Source organism: Rhinatrema bivittatum, chromosome 2 (assembly GCF_901001135.1).
Source record: "Rhinatrema bivittatum chromosome 2, aRhiBiv1.1, whole genome shotgun sequence".
In the NCBI taxonomy this organism is placed as follows: Eukaryota; Metazoa; Chordata; class Amphibia; order Gymnophiona; family Rhinatrematidae; genus Rhinatrema; species Rhinatrema bivittatum.
Window position 1 is genome coordinate 173,663,657 of NC_042616.1, and position 6,000 is coordinate 173,669,656.

The 6,000-nt window shown below is 44.1% G+C and overlaps 1 long non-coding RNA gene across 1 annotated transcript in view; it reads right to left on the reverse strand.

The window, feature by feature from the left end:
- LOC115084262 overlaps nt 1-3,886 on the reverse strand; it is a 54,453-nt gene extending 50,567 nt beyond the window's left edge. The window contains exon 1 of the long non-coding RNA XR_003854507.1: nt 3,688-3,886. This is a non-coding gene — a long non-coding RNA (uncharacterized LOC115084262). The remainder of the gene's footprint in view (nt 1-3,687) is intronic.
- Nucleotides 3,887-6,000: the final 2,114 nt, after the last annotated feature.

Here is a 6,000-nt window from a genome sequence, read left to right on the forward strand (position 1 = left end):
GCTATGCTGAAATCCAGATAAATCACATCAAGTGTTATTCCTTGATTCAAATCTCTAGTTGTGCAATCAAAATAAATTAATAAATTTGTTTAACATGACCATCCTCCTCTGGTAAAACCATGTGGCCTTGGATCCATTGGATTGAAGATAGTTGACTCTGCTTTCCTTCAGCAACTATTCCATCAATTTCCCCACCATTGAGGTAAGACTTATTGTCCTGTGGTTTCCAGCCTCCTCTCTTCTTCCACTTTTGTGGAGAGTGACCATCATCGCCCTTCTCCAATCTTGCAGAACCCCTCTGCTAGCAATAGGGAAAGCCCATAAGTAGATAGGTGGTAATTTATTTAAAAGAAGGCTAAATATTATACATTGTTTTTAGAAGAATAATAAATCACCTGGACCAGATGGTATGCACCCCTGGGTTCTGAAAGAACTAAAAAATGAAATTTCAGAACTATTAGTAAACATTTATAACCTATCATTAAAATCAGCCAATATTCCTGAAGATTAGAAGATAGCCAATGTAACCCATATATTTAAAAAGGGATTCAGGGGTGATCCGGAAAACTATAGACCGGTAAGCCTGACTTCAGTGCCAGGAAAAATCGTGGAAACTGTTATAAAGCATAAAATCACAAAACATTTAGATAGACATGGATTAATGGGACGCAACTAACATGGATTTACCCAAGGGAAGTCTTGCCTCACAAATCTCCTAAATTTTTTTGAAGGGGGTGAATAAATATGTGGACAAATGTGAACCAGCAGATGTGGTGTATTTGGATTTTCAGAAGGCATTCAACAAAGTCCTGCATGAGAGGCTTCTAAGAATACTAAAAAATCAAGGGATAGGAGCCAATGCCCTTTTGTGGATTGCAAGTTGATTAAAAGACAGAAAACAGAGTAGGATTAAATGGTCAGTTTTCACAATGGAAAATGGTAAACAGTGCAGTGCCTCAGGGAACTGTACTTGGACCAGTGCTTTTTAATATATTTATAAATGATCTGGAAATGGGTATGATGAGTGAGGTGATCAAATTTGCAGATAGCACAAAATTATGCAGAGCAGTTAAATCTCAAGCAGATTGTGATGAATTGTAGGAGGACCTTGCAAGATTGGTAGACTGGGCTTGCAAATGGCAGTTGAAATTTAACTTGTGCAAGTGCAAAGTGATGCCTATAGGGAAAAATAACCCTTGCTATAGTTATACAAAGTTAAGTTCTATCTTAGGGGTTACCACCCAAGAAAGAGATCTGGGCGTCCTGGTGGATAATACATTGAAATTGTCAGCCCAGTGTGCTGTGGCGATCAAAAAAGCAACCAGAATGTTAGGAATTATTAAGAAGGGAATGGAAAATAAAACAGAGGATGTCATAATGCATCTGTATTGCTCCATGGTGAGACTTCACCTTGAATACTGTGTGCAATTCTGGTCACTGCATCTCAAAAAGGATACTGCATCTCAAAAAGGATATAGCTACACTGGAAAAAATGCAGAGAAGGGTGACCAAAATGATAAGGGGCATGGAACAGCTGCCCTGTGAGGAAAGGCTAAAGAAGTTAGGGCTGTTCAGTTTTGGGAACAGATAACTGAGGGGAGAGGGATATGATAGAAGTCTACAAAATCATGAAAGGACTTGAACACGTTAATGTAATCGGTTATTTACTCTCTCAGATAATAGAAGGACCAGCAGGCTCTCCATGAAGTTAGCAAGTGGCTCATTTAAAACAAATCAAAGAACATTCTTTTTCACTCAGCTTATAGTTAAGCTCTGGAATTCATTGTCAAAGGATGTGGTTACAGCAGAGTTAGTGTAACTGGGTTTTAAAACTGTTTAGATAAGTTCCTAGAGGATAAATTCATAAATTGCTATTACAGTAATTAATAAGCAATAGTTGGGTACTTGCCAGGTACTTGTGACTTGGATTGGCCACTGTTGGAAACAGGGCTTAATGGACCCTTGATGTTGCATCAGAGGTGGACCCTTGGGCTGAGATGGGGTTGATGCAACCCGTAGGTAAGGACCTACGGGTCCCCACCGTCGGCAGGTGGAGTGGGCTGATAGGCAGAGGCCACTGGAGCTTCACCTATACCAGCCCTCGTTCCCCATGGTCTGAGCCTTTGGGTGCCGGAGCCAGCATGACTTAGGTGGGCCTCTGTATATAGTTGCAGGAGAAGTTGGTTCAGCCCAGAGACAGCAGGCGAGAGATGGTACAGTCCTACTCTGGACTGGATAATGTCCTGGAAACTCAGGCATCAGTGAACGAAGGCAGACAGAGGGCGATCGAGCAAAGGTAGGCCAAAGCTTGATGAATCCACATCTAGGGAGTAGGCAGAAGAGGCGTCCAGTGGTAGGCTTGAGTCACAGCTAGTGGTGATCCAGAGGTGATCAAGCAAGGTTGAGGTCTGATCAAGGAGAAAGTCAAAAGTGTAGTCAAGCAAAGCTGAGATCTAATCATGGAGATAGTTAATAGCGTAGTCGGACGAAGCAAAGGTCAGGGTCTGGAGACAGGCAATATGTAGTCAGACAAGGAGAGGTCTGGGGATGGAGATAGGCTGTAGTGTAGTCAGGCGAAGCAGAAGTCTGGGTCTGGATATAGGCTGTAGCGTGGTCAGGCAAAGCAGAGGTCTGGGTCTGGACATAGGCTGTAGCGTGGTCAGGCGAAGCAGAGGTCTGGGTCTGGACATAGGCTGTAGCGTGGTCAGGCGAAGAAGAGATCTGGGTCTGGACATAGGCTGTAGCGTGGTAAGGCGAAGCAGAGGTCTGGGTCTGGACATAGGCTGTAGCATGGTCAGGCGAAGCAGAGGTCTGGGTCTGGACATAGGCTGTAGCGTGGTCAGGCGAAGCAGAGGTCTGGGTCTGGAGATAGGCTGTAGCGTTGTTAGGTGAAGCAGAGTCAAAGTCCGTGTAGTCAATCCGAAGCATAAGCAGGGCAGGAACAAGGAAACAGGAACCAGGAACAATGAGAAACAGGAACGAGGAAGAGACGAATCTCTTAGTAGCAACGAGTACTTGACCAGCGAGGAGACCTGTTGCAAAGGCAACGCTAGGGAGCGCAGCCTGAGCTTAAATACTTATGGATAGGTTGACGTCATCATCCGGGGCCACGGCTAGGTTCCCGCCACGGTCCCTACTTAAGGATCAGCGCTGCGTGCTGCGTGAGTAGTGGCGTGAGTAGTGGCGTCTCTCCGCGGGCCACGCAGAAAGGCCCAACGAGCAGTGGCAGCAGGACCAGGAATGCCGAGGACTGTGGCAGAGCCGGAGGCACTAGGGGAGGTCCAAGGACGGAGCTGGTGGCCCACCACCACCAGCGAGGAGGAACCAGAGGTAGGAGTCCCTGTGGAAAGGTGAGGGGGCCGTGCCGGGGGTCTATCGCGGATGGCACGCATAACACTTGATCTGACCCAGTATGGCATTTCTTATGTTCTTATGAATCTCACATCATCTGAATTTATTTTCTCAGTCAAATGATAGTGATTCTGAGCATGAGGTGGTTTTGGAGAGATTATAGCTACTATATGTTTTATGGAAACATCAGCTTCCCATAAATCAAAGCCATTTCTGTCTCACCATATCACTGTCACTGCAATTCTGGATCTGCCTTCATACATCTGACAGACGGGTTTCTCAAATGTTATAAACAGTTGAATTCCAGAAGGAACAGGGTCATCATGCTCTACTTACTTGTAGAATTCTTTGTGTTGAGTAGTCTATGGGCTCCTGCCAATAACCTCCACACTCATTCTTCAGACCGAGCCTTCCCCCTCACGCCAAGACCCCACCAAACTGCTTCTGCTTCTAGTGTGGTGGGTCACCATCTGTGCTGCGGCAGAACACCATCAGAGATCCCCACAGCTGGATGCTGCTGACACAGCTAGGCTCTACTCTCCCTAAGGTGCACTCTGACTGACGCCCCTCCTCTTAAAAGTCCAGCAGTGAGAAAACCTGGCAGATGCCCTCTGATGACATCACACTCCCTGTCCTATATAAGGCCACTACAGACACCTCTCTGATGCCATGGCAACAGGTCTCCCTGCTGGCAGTAGTGTGAGTTGCCTCAGCATTCCTGTTTCTGTGTTCTCCAGTTCCTGAGTCCATGTCTTCAGTTCCAGTGTCTTCAGTTCCAGTGTCTTCATTCTTTAGTTCCTTGTGGTGCTCATCTTGTTCACCAGTCCCCATAGTTAGTCTTCAGTTCTTCAGTGTGCCTTCCCTCCTGTGTTGCTCCTTGTCTTCCTGCCCTGCATCTCCATCCACCTTTCACATGGATGGATACCTGCTATTGACTTTGGCCTGATTTCTGGATTTCCTTGGATGCTGCCTACCACTGACCACCTCTGACTCCTGGACCTCCTCAAACCTGCTTGCCACTGACCATTTGCTTGCCTTTTGGACCTCCTTGCATGCCGTCCAATACCAAACCCAGCCTGCCTTCAGACTCGCCTGCATTATCCAGCCTCCTCAATGGATCCTCCGACCACCAACAGAGGCCCCCACCTAAAACCTGCCAGCTCCGGCACCCAAAGGCCCAACCCAAGTGGAATGTAGACTAGTATAGGCGAAGCTGCAGTTGGGCATCTACCTCCTCCAACTCCACCTGCTGACAATGGGGACCTGCAGATCTCCTCCTTGTATGTTGCGCCATTTCCAACTCGGTGCAAGGATACACAATTCCAACAAATAAATATTCAGATAATGCTGCACTGTCTTCTTTTGACCCAATAATTAGACATTATAAAAGTTAAAATTTCACCTAATGGCAGTGTTTTATTTTAACTATTCTGGCTGGATTTATTCCAAAGTGCCATAGATTTTCTCCAAACAATACAAATGGTTAGTAGTTTTCTTCCTTTGTCTCAGTTGAATGCCAAGGAACTGCTACTGCAACTTGCACTGTATTGTACTAGAAGACTGAGTGTAAGGTCAAAACCTGAGAGGTCATTATATTCAGCAACACTTACCTGGCTACATGGCACTGTTTGAATATTCGGCCATGTACATTGGCCACCAATTAGCTGGATAACTATCTAGTTAAATAGTAATCCAGCTAATTGCTGGAAGGGTAGCTGCATTCCGGGGTATGAATAATTATCCAGTTAACTTTGTTGGTTGTGATGATATTCAGATTTATGTGGCTAATTTAGCCAGATAATTTAAACCTGCTTTTGAGCAGGTCTATATTTAGCTGGATAAATCTATTCAGCTAAATATTAGTTATCTGGTATATTCAGTGGTGCAGTCATACCGCTGAATATTCCAAATAAGTTAGCCAGATTTATTTGGCTAACTTGTTCAGTCATATAGCAGCTGAATGTGGACCTCTAAATATTTTAGAGAACAGAAAATATTTAGTAGTTTGGAATAGTACTTTCATTTTTTATAGTACCTACAGAACCAGAGGCTTAATTTAAAAACCATCCATCTGTACACCATAAATAATTATGTGACCAAGACATAATAATATGAATAATGCCTCCAGAAAAAGTTGCAGATTAGTAAGTGATTCACAAAGAGGTCAATGTTCAAAGGGTTTATGTTCCTAACTTTAAGAGTTAGGTGTCTAAAATTCCCATTTTGAAATTTTACAAGGGCTGAGTACCTAAATTTAAGATCCTAATTTTGCTAGGAACCTAAATTTAGAACCCTAAAAATTGGGTGGCTATTTGGACAGAGTTAGGGCAAGGAAAAACATTAGCTACTTAGCACTGATTTTACCACTAGGACCTAATTTAGGCCCTAAATCTGGGCAAATGACTAGCAGGCCTAAATTTAAGTGTATTTTCTGCTAAAACCTTTGAGGGGCCATATTCTGAAAGGTGGTTAGTTGACAAGTTATCTGGCTAAAGTTAGCAGGTTACGAAATACATCCAAGTGTGGATGAACTCCAGAGCCAGATCCTGTGATACATAAATGAATTTGTTTTGTATGATGCGATAGCTTTCACATCTTGATACTAATCTTGTTACTTCTGCATCACTGTCATACTCCACAGTCTCAATA